At 41.6% G+C, this 15,628-nt stretch overlaps 1 long non-coding RNA gene across 1 annotated transcript; it reads right to left on the bottom strand.

Moving 5' to 3' along the window:
- Window positions 1–2,062: 2,062 nt before the first annotated feature.
- Window positions 2,063–3,185, bottom strand: LOC115160102 (uncharacterized). Its single transcript, XR_003868998.1, has 2 exons — window positions 2,818–3,185; window positions 2,063–2,172 (listed from the first exon to the last, which is right to left on the bottom strand). It is a non-coding gene; the product is annotated as an uncharacterized LOC115160102 (long non-coding RNA).
- Between the last annotated feature and the right edge of the window lie 12,443 nt (window positions 3,186–15,628).

The following is a 15,628-nucleotide window of genomic DNA, read 5'->3' as shown; positions in this document are numbered from 1 at the left end:
TTTTGTTATCCAATGTTTAAACTATAACACATTATCCAAGTATTAATGTTACCAAAACATGCATATTCCAGCCAAAGTATTGTTTGACATCTCTGATCTATTCACCTACCTCCCTGATCATAACATTTCTGGGAAGCAACAACACATTAAGGATGGACCTCTTTTTAGGAACAACTGGGAGTTTGTAGAATAACAAGACAAGTGCACGTATAGGAACAGTGGGTGAGTCATCTTCCCTGACGATGCCATAAGCAGAGAATCCACTGATGTTTAATATGACATGTTTGTCGGTTATCTGAACGTCACGGATAAACTCCAAACCGTCATCCATCACATGGGCTACAGACAGGAAGTCACATCCACCCTCTGGGAAAGAAAGAGAACATGTGGAGCTTATTTCTCTGACTTGATTATCAATGATGAGTAATGATAATAGCTAAATGATGAGATATCAATAAATGATGACGGAATTCGGAATGACAGTGGTCTTGAAGCACTATGTCTTTCATGAAATCGTCACTCACTAGAATGAAGCTCACAGTGTGGGAGTTGTAGTTGACAGACAGACCCTTTAAGGCATGTGAATTTGAACAGGGGTCCCGCAGGTCTCTTGCCTCTCTGTGCTAGAAGCCGCTTGTCCCAGGGGACTGTCCAATAGAGCACTTCCCCCTCCCCCTCCATCCCAAACCCAAGGCCGGTTACACCACTTGGGAACAGACCTGCACTGGGGCACTTGAACCTGTTTCGAGCATATGACAATGACGTGGCATCATGATATGTTCATTTTACATTCTTAAAAAAAAGTATCCATTTCAACATGTTTTCCTCTCATATAAATGGGAAAGAAGAACAAGTTACCGGTATGCTCTCTTCATATACCTCTGTTACCAAGTTATCAGGAGATGTCTAAAATGTAAAACAATACCAGTAGATATTGAACCCATAGATAAGTAATAATGCATATATTTTCTCTCTTTCTTTCTTGTCAGTGAGGATCTTATATTACCTGGAGAGGGTCAGTCATACGCATGGCTTGGTCGACCTTTCCTAATACATTCCTTAATAATTGCTCCTTGGTATCAGTTAAGCTTTGAGACAGATTAACTTCGATAGGTTCCTCGATCTCCTCTTGCTTTGATCGTTCGCTAGATAAAGGACGACTGGGAAGGCATGACAGGGCATGGTCTACAGAGGGAGATTTGGGTTACAGGAAGAGAGGAGAATCTACAAACAGATAGCAAAGAGTGCAAATTGTATTTAGTTATTAGTCTACAACTGAGGTAGCAGGACGATGACATGAGGAACATCGCATTTCCTCTAAATCTATTATTGAGAGGGGAGGGGTGGGAGAAATGACAAACACTGTAGTTACCCTCTATAGAAGTGTTACCTGTGCTTCTGATATACATTATCAAGGAGGAACTTGGAGCATAAACATTATATATTCATTAACATTCTATAATGAGACAAGTCAAGAAGCTGAGGCACTCTGAACACATTGACTAAGAACCTGCACTTACCTCTGCTGTGTTCTCTCTTCAATTCATCGGCAATATTATGCAGATTCATCTCCCTCAGGATCCTGAATGTTATCTTCACAGCTCCCTCAGGGCCGAAGATCTGCACCATCTTATCAACTGTGACCTCTAAGTTGGCGTACCTTAGCTGGCTGTCTGGGATTGGAGGAAAGCCGGGCAGCAGGCTGCCAGATAGGAAAAACTTAAATTTACTCCACATTTCTTTGCTCAGCTTCATCAGAGTGACCTGCAGCAGATCTGTAACAGTCAGCTTTGTGGGTCCCTTTATAAAAAAAAAAGAAAACAGAACAATTTAAAAATCTTTCTCGCATGGAGAGCACCCCAAAGAGCAAAGCCTAAATGCCAAGACCAAATGTATTATCATTCATATTTTATACACAATAACAAATTAACTGCATATATGAGTTCCAATGACAGAACTAGGTATGTTTGTGTCTGTGAACCCAAACATCCCCTTTCCTCCTCACCATGACATCTTTGTTGCTTTGAATTGCAGTCGGTTTTTTGTTCTTTATTAGTATATATTTTGTTTTTGCAGAGGGTCTAGAAACAAAAAGCTCCTCCGTGTTTTCTTTACCCTTGAACAAAGATGATGTGTGACTGCTCTGTGACACTTTCCATGCTCTTTTACTCTCTGTAGTATCACAAGAGAGACAGAGAAAAGAAGTATCAATAACAACAACAATTTAAATAACAGGTAAGTGGGAGTGGGAAAGGCAACATTTGGTAGTCAACCACACACAAAAGCAGCACCATTTTAAAATGTCATACACACCTAGCGACTTTCATGTTTTCATCTAATTTTACCTTGAACATAACATAATCCAGTGATGTAACATGAGCAATGCTATAGTAGCCTAGCGGTTGGAGCGTTGAGCCAGTAACCGTAAGGTCGCCGCTCTGCCCTTGAGCAAGATAGTTTTAATGATAGTCACATCACGACACCCCTAACAACAACTACTCCCAGGGCGCTGTGGATGTCGATTAAGGCAGCCCCCTGCACCGCTCTGATTCAGAGGAGTTCGGTTAAATGCAGAAGACACATTTAGGTTGTGCAACTGACTAGGTGTTTTGATGTTTTGTGTTTCTCGCTTCTGCTTATGAGGAAAGGAGCGAAACTTTTTTTAATTTTTTTAAATCGACCACAATTACAAACTTCCATATTTTTCGATTGTTCCCTCCTTACGGTTTGTAATCTTTCATGACATCCTATGCCAAATGTTGCTTGCTGGTAACAATGTCCTCATAATGCACAGATTGTTTTGTCTTGCTGTATTACCTAGTCTGTAATTATTCCTTAACTTCTCAGCGAGATCAAACCACTTCATCATCTTCAGGATCACCACTGTGATCTTCACAGCATATTCGGGGCCGTAGCTCTGCACCATCTTATCCACTGTGACCTTTGTGTCAGCGTTCTCCAGTTGGTTCCATGGGATGGGGGGAAATATGGACAGCAGGCAGTGAGCCAGGTGACTCAAAAATCTCTTAAACTCTTCTGCGTTTAGCATCTCTAGAGTAGCGAGGAGCAGATCTGGAACAGATGGCATTGTGAGACACATTTCAGTGGCTTTGCTGCTCAACTGCTTTTTGTCCAAGGCACTCAAAGAACTGCTAATCAAGCTGACGTATTCTCCTTTGTCACCGGAAACTCTGCGAGATGAGAATGGTGTTCTGACGTGAAGATCGTTTAATGAGAGACTGCGTTTCAGCATCCCTTTTTGCTGAGGTTTTATATTGGGGTAAAGGCCTTCTATGAGCAAGAAAGAGAGTGAAAACAGGTTATCGTTTTGCAGTAGATGTCTTCTTACTGAATAATCAGTGTAGATATCCATTTTCAGAAATATTGTTAAATTAGCTTTTATTGTTATAATAAATTCTGAAAGAAATTGGTGTGTTTTTTTTCACAATGTAATCATTGCATGGGGTTGTTCAATGACAGATTTTAAACAAATCCATGTCTATCACTTGATGGTTTCATTTCAGATAGACAAATAATCATGTTTTTTGCAAAATGCTACATATCTGCCTCACTCAGAGAAATAAGTAGTTCTGCTATGTTTTACAGTCAAATGCAACAACTAAATATTTTATAAAGAAATGTACAAATGATACATTGTGACACACAAATAATAATAATAATTAAATCATTCAAAACATTTACATTTTAGTCACTTAGCAGATGCTCTTATCCAGAGCAAATTACAGTAAGTGCATTTATCTTAAGATAGCCAGGTGAGACAACATCACAGTCAAATATAAAGGATACAAACATTCCACAATGGATATATAGTGTTTTGCAAAAAAATATAAAAATTAATACACATCTAAAATCTCAATAACAAATCTGAGAACAGTAATATTTTACACACACACGAAGATACCCATATGCAATCATTTCTGATGAAAATGTAAAACAAATTGTGGATATAGCGTTTTGGAAATAAAGTTAAATTATTTGTCATACTTTTTCAGCAGTTGAAAATAAAACTGAATGACAGACCTAATATACAAATTAGGTCTGTCATTCAGTTTTATTTTAGCATAGATCTCATGCACTTCACCTGCTCCTCTCTCAGGAATGGTTGTGTGCGGTGGAGCTGAAGTGGCGGTAATGTCTATGACATCACAGGTCTCATATTCTTCATCTTCTCCTTCAGGAATGCTTATGTGAGGTTGTGGTGACCCCCAAACTAGGTCATCATAGCACATGACGTCATATTCTTCACCTGCGCCTTCTTCAATGTCATCATAGGTCTCCTGGTCTCCACTTGCTCCAGGGGAAGTCAGTAAGCCTTTAGAGCATGGAGTAACTTGTCTGTAGTTTATCTCTAACTTTTTTGCAAGATCAAACTGTTTTAAATTCCTCAGGATCCTCAGTGTGATCTTCACAGCGTCCTCAGGGCCGAAGCTCTGCACCATCTCATCCACTGTGTCCTGCCTGTCAGGGTCATCCAGCTGGCTCTCTGGGATGGGAGGAAATATGGGCAGCAGGCTAGTCAAGAACCACTGAAATTGCTCCAGGTTTCCTCCTCCCTCAGTCAACTCCTCCAGAGTGGCCAGCAGCAGTAGCTCCTTAGCAGGCAGCACTATGGTTCCCTAAAACAACCAAACAGGTGAGTTGTCTATGACATGTAAACTGATATAATTTGAGCAAAGAACATGAACACATCCGTATTGTTAGTAGAACATACTAGAATCTTTCAACTGGTCTCAATATCGAATTTCATCATTAGACAGATTAATTTGGGAACTGCCAACACACACACACTCACATTTTGCATACAGTATATTACAGTCTCTTACGTTTTAGATTTTAGTCATAGCAGACGCTCTTATCCAGAGCGACTTATTAAGATAGCTACAGATGTAGGATCTTAATTTGACCAGTTTCTCACAGCAGGAAAATAATCCTGCAGCAACATGAAATGTGAATGATTGTGGGGAGTGTAATTAATTTACATTTGTGTAGGGGTTGATACATTTTTTATTAGGGCAACTCAAGTGGAACATATAAAGTGAAAATTACAAACATTAGAAGCTTATACCTTGAATCCACTAAGTTCGCATTTTCTGCTGTGCAGGAAATTTCCTGCCACAATAGGGTAATAAAATTAAGATCCTACATCTGTAGGTGAGACATCACAGTCCTAGTAAGTAAAATGTTCCTCAATAAAGAAGTTATCAGCAAAGTCAGCTCTAGTAGGAAAAGACAAGTGCAGTTTTTTTTTTTTTGCTCTGCACTTTTAAAAGGTCCAGTATGTAGCTTTGAGGGAGACTGGCCAAATGTTATAGATCTGTCATTCTCATTGAAAGCAAGTCTGATATGCAGTAGATCCATTCTATGTGCACAATTTCTATGCATCCCATCCTTAAAGGCCCACCTCAGAGGAAGTTGCCGCACCTATTTCGGAGAAGGGGCTAGCAGCATCCCAATATGGCAACCTGAGTATGGGCGAGTGGGTGTGTCAAAAGTGGGCGTGTGGAAAAGAGTGGGCGTGTCAAAAGGAAAGGAGGAGTGGGCGTGTCAAAAGGAAAGTAGTGGGCGTGTCAAAAGGAAAGTAGTGGGCGTGTCAAAAGGAAAGTAGTGGGCGTGTCAAAAGGAAAGTAGTGGGCGTGTCAAAAGGAAAGTAGTGGGTGTGTCAAAAGGAGTGGGTGTGTCAAAAGGAAAGTAGTGGGCATGTGGAAAAGAGTGGGTGTGTCAAAAGCGTTCTGCTTTTATGGTTTTGATTGAGCAGTTTTTTTCCCCCTCTTCCATTTCTTACCATGCAATACCATACCATACCATACATGCTGATGTTAAGCCAGAGGATTAGTCTGAGTTGTATTTCACTGTTAATTTTACACAAATAATTGTACGTTTTCAGTTATAAAACTGACGATTGTTGATCTTTGACTTAAGTATTGATGACGGGTGTACTGTTGCTTCATGCGTTGTATGCGTGTGATCAAGTATGACTTTCACCCTGATATTGGCTACTAGATAGCTACTTCCCATGCAGTTGCCGGATGGTAGCACTTGTCAAGCGGGAGCAAAGGGCACTGTGTCCCGGTGTTGTTGCCGTTCATGCCCTCCCCATTAAATAGTAGACTGTACAGTGCATTCGGAAAGTATTCAGACCCCTTGACTTTTTCCACATTTTGTTACGTTACAGACTTATTCCCTCAATCTACACACAATACCCCATAATGACAAAACGAAAACAGATTGTTGTTTTTTTCTAATTTATTACAAATAAAAAAACATACATTATTTACATAAATATTCAAACCCTTTGCTATGAGACTCGAAATTGAGCTCAGGTGCATCCTGTTTCCATTGATCATCCTTGACATGTTTCTACAACTTGATTGGAGTCCACTTGTGGTAAATTCAATTGATTGGACATGATTTGGAAAGGGACACACCTGTCTATATAAAGGTCCCACAGTTGACAGTGCATGTCAGAGCAAAAACCAAGCCATGAGGTCGAAGGAATTGTCCGTAGAGCTCAGAGACAGGATTGTGTCAAGGCACAGATCTGGGGAAAGGTACCAAAAAATGTCTGCATCATTGAAGGTCCCCAAGAATACAGTGGCCTCCTTCATTCTTAAATGTAAGACGTTTGGAACCATCAAGACTCTTCCTAGAACTAGACAAGTATTCAGACCATTTAGTCGGTACTCAAATTTAGCACAGGTAGGCTTCAATCAAGTTGTAGAAACATCAAGGATGATCAATGGAAACAGTATGTTCCTGAGCTCAATTTTGAGTCTGATAGCAAAGGGTCTGAATACTTACGTAAATAAGGTATTTCTGTTTTTTATTTTTAATAAATGTGCAAACATTTCTAAAAACCTGTTTTTGTTTTGTCATTATGGGGTATTTTATGTAGATTGATGAAAAGTAATTTAATACATTTTAGAATAAGTCTAACGTAACAAAATGTGGAAAAAGTCAAGGGGTCTGAATACTTTCCGAATGCACCGTATGTATCAAGGTGACATCTAGATGGTTATCAATATTAATTATTTATTGTGTAAGCTGCTTTCCTACTTGAAATAAATGTGAGAGAAAAAAATTGCCACATTAGCTACCGATGGCGACACGACCTTGATACCCAGTAGGAAGCACTTCAAGTCGGCATGCACAACACCGGAGCACTGGTCGCCAGCTTACTATCGACTCGTGGTGCAGCCCAATCAGCCAAGCAAAACGCTTGAGTGGCAACAAATCTGCCCATTTAGCTGATAAGCTTTCCATACACTCACTCGCCTATACTCCGGGCTGCAGCTACCCATACCTGCTACCCTATATATACAACGTCAGCACAAAAATTATTAGTCGGGAGCTTCATGAAATAGGTTTCCATGGCCGAGCAGCCGCACAGAAGCCTAAGATCACCATGCAAAATTCCAAGTGTTGAGTAGCACTTGTAGCCATTGGACTCTGGAACAGTGGAAACACATTCTCTGGAGTGATGAATCACGCTTCACCATCTGGCAGTCCGACGGACTAATCTGGGTTTGGCGGATGCCAGGAAAACGCTACCTGCCCCAATGCATAGTGTTAACTGTAAAGTTTGGTGGAGGAGGAAAAATGGTCGGGGGCTGTTTTTCATGGTTTGGGCTAGGCCCCTTAGTTCCAGTTAAGGGAAATCATAACGCTTCCACATACAATGACATTCTAGACGATTCTGTGCTTCCAATGTTGTGGCAACAGTTTGGGGAAGGCCCTTTCCTGTTTCAGCATGACAATGCCCCCGTGCACAAAGCGAGGTCCATACAAAAATGGTTTGTCGAGATCGGTGTGGAAGAACTTGACTGGCCTGCACAAACCCCTGACCTCAACCCCATCGAACACCTAAATTGGAACGCCGACTGCGAGCCACAATGCTTGTACGGCTCCGGTTAACTTGAATAAAGAGGAACTTATGTTTTAAAGAACAGTTGTTTTCTTTAGTATTTTTTTAGACAAGAAGACACAACATGGTACCAGAAGTGACACTACTCGCCTTTGACTCACCCATCATCGAGTTTTGGTCGAAAATGCTGAAAGGCGCCAAGAGGCTTCACGTCAACTAGCTAACTTTAGCTAACTAGCCACTGGGCTAACGAGACTGGGGTAAAGATAACCACTCCGGAGCTAACGGAGCATGCAGTGCATGTAGCTAGTCGTTTTGCAGTGCTAGCTGGCTAACGACACGGAGCAGCTAAAGCCTGCAAGAGAACTGAAACTTATCGGCAACGTTGAAGAGCAATGGAAGCAGTTCAAGCAGCGTTTCACTCTCTATCTGACGGCGATAGGAGCGGCTGAAGAAGACGATGCACACAAGGTCGCACTGTTTCTCACAGTAGCTGGCTCGGACGCCATTTATGTCTACAACAACTTTCAGCAAACGGATGAAGAGCAAGCAGATTATGAACTAGTATTAGCCAAATATCAGTATTTTTGTACTCCCAGAAGAAATGAGACATTTGAGAGGTATGTTTTCAACAGTAGACTGTTGAGGAATTTATTATGGACTTGAAACTGAAATGTCAGTTGTGTAATTTCAGTCAAATTGCACACTCGCTGACACGAGATAGAATTGTCTTGGGGGTGAGAGACAAGGGACTGAGAAAAGTTAGTTGGTGAGAATGAATTGACTCTAGAAAGAGCAATACAAATGTGTCAAGCTAGATAGGTGACTCAGAGGATCATACGGTCCAATGGTGTTCTTAGTAGGGATGCACAATATTAGCTAAAAATACCAACATCGGTATCGGCCCAATGTCTAGTTTAACGCCCTTTGTGCAAAACCGATGTCAAAGCTGACGTGCATACCTATAACGTAGGTACATGACGTAATGACGCCACGTAACATTTTGCGCTACACGTGCTACACAGCATTCCTAACCTAGCCCACAATGTCTGCTGTGTGGATCGAGCAGTCAACAAGTTGAGCAGTCATTTGAAAGAGTAAGAAAATTTCAGTGAGACAACTCAAAGGCGAAATCCATTAAAGCCAAGATAATGGCATTCATTGCCCCTGACAATCAACCGTTCTCTGTCGTGGGTGATGTTGGCTTTCTGTTGGCTTTTTGTGTTTACAATACCGCGTTGGTAATAAAGCATCATTTGTCAGACCGCAACTTCTGGGGTAGCTAGCTTTAGCTTGGTATCTAGCTAGCACCAATACAACCAGCCTGAAAACAATGACCAGTAGAAACTGCAGTCATTTTCATTATTCTTAACAATGATTTAGGAATCCTTGTGAGTAAGTATTAGCTAGGTTGCCACTTGTTGTTCGCCTATTGAAATTGAACTTCAGTTCATGAAAATAAATAGCTAGCCAGCTACTTAACCCTGTTGCCCAAAGCTAAGGTTATATATAAGCAGCCAGCTAGCTTCAGCTGGCTATTGTGGCTCGACTGGACTGGGTTATGTGTTGTGAAGCTAGCCACAATTAGATGATTAGACACAATAGTGGAATTTGCAGTTTGCCTTCAAAACAAAAGTATGTAATTGACAGTGATGCAAATTAATACAAATAGTAGAATTATGAGTCGGATAAATGCCATAAATACAGGTCAAAGTAGACCAAAGAGCCAATATGGGTTGAGGAAAAAGAGGTATTGAAACACTGGGGCCAAGTAGGAATAGATCTCTGTTCTCTTGAGCACAAGAACTATGTTCTACTGATGAACTATTGCTCTCATTACCTAGAGAGCTTTGCTGAAGGACACTACTGCTAGTCAGCTGATAACTCACATTAAGTCATTCTTTGCTCGTCATGGGGTCGCAGAGGTAGTCCGTACGGACAACGCCTCACAGTTCAGCTTCAGTGATTTTACTAAACTGTACGGGTTCAAGCGTGTCACATCCAGCCCACTGTGCCAACAGTCTAATCATGGGTTAGTCAAGAACTGTGTCTAAACAGTGAAACTACTGCTTAAGAAAGCTCTCAACACAAGACAGATCAATATCTAGCTTTGTTAAACTACAGGGCTACTCCACTAAAACATGGTATGTCTCCTGCAGAGCTGTTGTTCAACAGGTAACTCAACACTAGGTTGCCAGTACTCCTAGAAACAGAGAAGGATGACAAGGTCTTTCTTAACAAACAGAGAGAAAAGAATGAATGGATAAGGTACTATGACAAAGGGTCTAAAGTGCGCTCAGTCCAAATGATAGAGGTGAAGATGCATGATGGTAAAACATAGAGCGTTGAGGCCTGTGTGGTGAAAACAGTGGCAACCAGGTCATTATGTAATGACATCTGAGGGAGTTACACACAGGAGAAACAGGAGACACTTGAGATTGACATTACAGGTCAGACAACTTCAAGCCCAGACACTCCTGTGTTAGATCCACCAGGGCAGCCTGTTGAAATGAGACTGTCAGGTAGAGAAGTAAAATATCTACCCGGCACAGCCAGAAGAGGACTGGCCACCCCTCATAGCCTGGTTCCTCTCTAGGTTTCTTCCTAGGTTTTTGGCCTTTCTAGGGAGTTTTTCCTAGGGAGTTTTTCCTAGCCACCGTGCCTGTTTCACATGCATTGCTTGCTGTTTGGGGTTTTAGGCTGGGTTTCTGTACAGCACTTTGAGATTTCAGCTGATATACGAAGGGCTATATAAATAAAATTTAAAAAAAAAAAAAAAAAAAGTAAAAGCACCTCAGAGGCTGATTGATGAAGTATACATGTGTTATTGAAATGCAGTATTCACTATGCAAAGAAGTGTAGCCAGGATTTATAAAGAATTGTTATTGTTTTATCTTAAGGGAAACGGGATATCTTGATAAGACGGAAGTGGCATATTGTATCGGAGGACACTTGACCACTTTGGGGACGCGCCGCCCGAGTGGAAGAGCGGGACATCCCAGCTCAATGCACGAGCCTTGTACGGCTCCGGTTTACTTGAATAAAGTTTTAAAGAACAGTTGTTTTCCTTAGTATTTTTTAGACCAGAATGAACTAGTTTTAGACAAACCAGTTTATAACAAATAAGGCACCGATTGACAGCCGTCAATGTAACTAGATAGCATACTAACCTTACATAGCTAATGAAAGTTATGTGAGCACCATTTCAGTTAAGACAGGCATACTGTAAATCAGGTGAAAATAATTATTTCAGAAAAAGACTACCAGCCTACCTCTCATGAGATGTCCATCCCAACTACACCATGCCTATACGATGAGTTGAGTATTGAGGTTTGTCTGACTCCCCTTGCCTTTTGATCATTCCAGTTAATATTTGGACATGCACACGGACAATATGCTATATTCTTTATTCTTTGTTATCTCTTATCATTTCAGCCAGGTAGATATCAATGTATTATCTACATTGCGGCCGCGAATCTGCCACAGAAATATAAACAAACAATCTAAACTCGGGTTATATGGTTATCCTAACTGTTGAAGCAATGGGCGAGTTCGATTTGCATGGCCCGGTGCCCTGTTGTGTGGAAATATATATATTTTTTATCAATGAAATGGTCAAAAATGAGCAAACCCTGCACCGAGTCATGCAAAATAAAATATATTTTAATTTGCTCCATGGCTCAAGCAACCAGAGACGGAAGAGGAAGCCCCATTCGCTGTTTTTTTCTCTCGGTTCAATTAACTAGGTAGGCTAAACCCAGCTGTTATTGCATTTATGTGAAAGGAATGTAGGAGAATATAACACAATAGGTCTGGTAAAAGATAATACAAAGAAAAAAACAACTGTTCTTTTGTATTTTTTTTGTACCATCATCTTTGAAATGCAAGAGAAAGGCCATAATGTGTTATTCCAGCCCAGGTGCAATTTATATGTTGGCCACTAGATTGCAGCAGCGTATGTACAACGTTTTTGACTGATCCAATGAATCATTCTATTTATGTTCAAAATGTTGTATCAAGACTGCCCAAATGTGCCTAATTTGTTTATTAATAACTTTTCATGTTCAACATTGTGCACTCTCCTCAAACAATAAAATTGTATTCTTTACATTTTAGTCATTTAGCAGACGCTCTTATCCAGAGCGACTTACAGTAGTGAATGCATACATTTCTTCTCCGTACTGGTCCCCGTGGGAATCGAACCCACAACCCTGGCGTTGCAAACACCATGCTCTACCAACTGAGCCACACAGGACCAGTTGGTCTTTCACTGTAATAGCTACTGTAAACTGGACAGTGCAGTTAGATTAACAAGAATTTAAACTTTCTACCTATATCAGATATGTCTATGTCCTGGGAAATGTTCTTGTTACTTACAACCTCATGCTAATCGCATTAGCCTACGTTAGCTCAACCATTCAATGGACGGGACACTGATCCCGAAGAAGTTTTTTAAACAGCTGAGCACACGCTATTTGGTTATTTTAAAGCTATTTCACAGATGTTTAGATTGTATCTTACAATGATTCTCTATTATGTATGTAAGTCGTTGTTCTCCAGACTACGGAAATGTTACCCCTCTTAAATTCAAAGACAGTGCTCTAGATGCAAGGACTGACAACCTTTGATATTGAATAAATAGTTATAACCATATTTTGAAGGTATAGAGGGGTTGGTTGTTAGGCAACAAAACTGACACCTGCAACTATGGGACAAAATAGATGGGGTTGGCTTATTAGGTTGTTGACAAATATAAACTATATCGTCTCCAAATGTTTATTGAAAACATACATTTGCACAAACACACCGTTGCGGCTGTTGGTTAGCTAGCTAGCTAATTTTAGCCATATTAGCATTTCACATGAAATCAATCAAAACACATCAAAACAAAACATGGGTATCAATAACAAGATACAATTAGCTGAAACGAGCCACCAACGATTCCCCACATGGCAGCTTCTTGTCATTATTGCTAGCTGTCTGACTGTTCAGAATCATAACAAAGCAAGGCTTCTGGCACCATCGATGCACCACACTTTTTAAAATTGTATTTCACCTTTATTTAACCAGGTAGGCCAGTTGAGAACAAGTTCTCATTTACAACTGCGACCTGGCCAAGATAAAGCAAAGCAGTGTGACAAAAACAACACAGAGTTACACATAGGATAAACAAACGTACAGTCAATAACACAATACAAAATTTGTATGCAGTGTGTGCAAATGAAGTAAGGAGGTAAGGCAATAAATAGGCCAATAGTGGCGAAGTAATTACAATTTAGGAATTTACACTGGAGTGATATATGTGCAGATGAGGATGTGCAAGTAGAAATACTGGTGTGCAAAAGAGCAGAAAACCACAAACAAATATGGGGATGAGGTAGGTAGTTGGTTAGATGGGCTATTTACAGATGAGCTGTGTACAGCTGCAATGATTGGTAAGCTGCTCTGACAGCTGATTCTTAAAGTTAGTGAGGTAGATATGTCTCCAACTTCAGTGATTTTTGCAATTCATTCCAGTCATAGGCAGCAGAGAACTGGAAGGAAAGGTGGCCAAAGGAGGTGTTGGCTTTGGGGATGACCAGTGAAATATACCTGATGGAGTGCGTGTTACGGGTGGGTGTTGCTAGGGTGACCAGTGAGCTGAGATAAAGCGGAGCTTTACCTAGCAAAGACTTATAGATGACCTGGAGCCAATGGGTTTGGCGAAGAATATGTGGAGAGGACCAGCCAACGAGAGCATACAGTGGGGGAAAAAAGTATTTGATACCCTGCTGATATTGTACGTTTGCCCACTTACAAAGAAATGATCAGTCTATCATTTTAATGGTAGGTTTATTTGAACAGTGAGAGACAGAATAACAACAAAAAAATCCAGAAAAACGCATGTCAAAAATGTTATAAAATGATTTGCATTTTAATGAGGGAAATTTGACCCCTCTGCAAAACATGACTTAGTACTTGGTGGCAAAACCCTTGTTGGCAATCACAGAGGTCAAACGTTTCTTGTAGTTGGCCACCAGTTTTGCACACATCTCAGGAGGGATTTTGTCCCACTCCTCTTTGCAGATCTTCTCCGAGTCATTAAGGTTTCGAGGCTCACGTTTGGCAACTCGAACCTTCAGCACCCTTAACAGATTTTCTATGGGATTAAGGTCTGGAGACTGGCTAGGCCACTCCAGGACCTTAATGTGCTTCTTCTTGAGCCACTCCTTTGTTGCCTTGGCCGTGTGTTTTGGGTCATTGTCATGCTGGAATACCCATCCACGACCCATTTTCAATGACCTGGCTGAGGGAAGGAGGTTCTCACCCAAGGTTTAACGGTACATGGCCCCGTCCATCGTCCCTTTGATGCGGTGAAGTTGTCCTGTCCCCTTAGCAGAAAAACACCCCCAAAACATAATTTTTCCACCTCATTGTTTGACGGTGGAGATTGTGTTCTTGGGGTCATAGGCAGCATTCCTCCTCCTCCAAACACGGCGAGTTGAGTTGATGCCAAAGAGCTCCATTTTGGTCTCATCTGACCACAACACTTGCACCAGTTGTCCTCTGAATCATTCAGATGTTCATTGGCAAACTTCAGACGGGCATGTAATATGTATTTTTGAGCAGGGGGACCTTGCGGGCGCTGCAGGATTTCAGTCCTTCACGGCGTGGTGTTACCAATTGTTTTCTTGGTGACTATGGTCCCAGCTGTGCTTCCGCAGAGGTAGGGAGGCGAGCAGGCCAGAGGTGGATGAACGCAGTGCCCTTCTTTGGGTGTAGGGACTGATCAGAGCCTGAAGGTACGGAGGTGCCGTTCCCCTCACAGCTCCGTAGGCAAGCACCATGGTCTTGTAGCAGATGCGAGCTTCAACGGGAAGCCAGTGGAGTGTGCGGAGGAGCGGGGTGACGTGAGAGAACTTGGGAAGGTTGAACACCAAACGGGCTGCGGCGTTCTGGATGAGCCCCGCCAACAGCGAGTTGCAGTAATCCAGACGGGTGATGACAAGTGCCTGGATTAGGACCTGCGCCGCTTCCTGTGTGAGGCAGGGTCGTACTCTGCCTCGCAGCAGCTACTCTTCCTGGGGTCCAGCAAAATTAAGGCAGTTTATACAATTTCTATAATATACAATACATTCACAGATTTCACAACACACTGTGTGCCCTCAGGCCCCTACTCCACCACTACCATGTATCTACAGTACTAAATCCACGTGTATATATAGTGCGTATGTTTTTTTGTGTGTGTGTGTATGCATGTGTCTGTGCCTATGTTTGTGTTGCTTCACAGTCCCCGCTGTTACATCAGGTGTATACGGTCAAGCTGCTCAATAGGGTTGAGATCCGGTTACTGTGCTGGCCATTCCATTATAGACAATACCAGCTGACTGCTTCTTCCCTAAATAGTTATTGCATAGTTTGGCGCTGTGCTTTGGGTCATTGTCCTGTTGTAGGAGGAAATTGGCTACAATTAAGCACCGTCCACAGGGTATGGCATGACGTTGCAAAATGGAGTGATAGCCTTCCCTCAAGAATCTTTTACTCTGTACAAATCTCCCACTTTACCACCACCAAAGCACCCCCAGACCATCATATTGCCTCCACCATGCTTGACAGATGGCGTCAAGCACTCCTCCAGCATATTTTCATTTTTTTCTGCATCTCACGAATGTTCTTCTTTGTGATCTGAACACCTCAAACTTAGATTCGTCTGTCCATAACACTTTTTTTCCAATCTTCCTCTGTCCAGTGTCTGTGTTCTTTTGC

This window comes from Salmo trutta, chromosome 23 (genome assembly GCF_901001165.1).
Source record: "Salmo trutta chromosome 23, fSalTru1.1, whole genome shotgun sequence".
Lineage (NCBI taxonomy): Eukaryota > Metazoa > Chordata > Actinopteri > Salmoniformes > Salmonidae > Salmo > Salmo trutta.
Note: the sequence above shows the minus strand (reverse complement) of the source record. Positions and strands in the feature narration are given on the sequence as shown.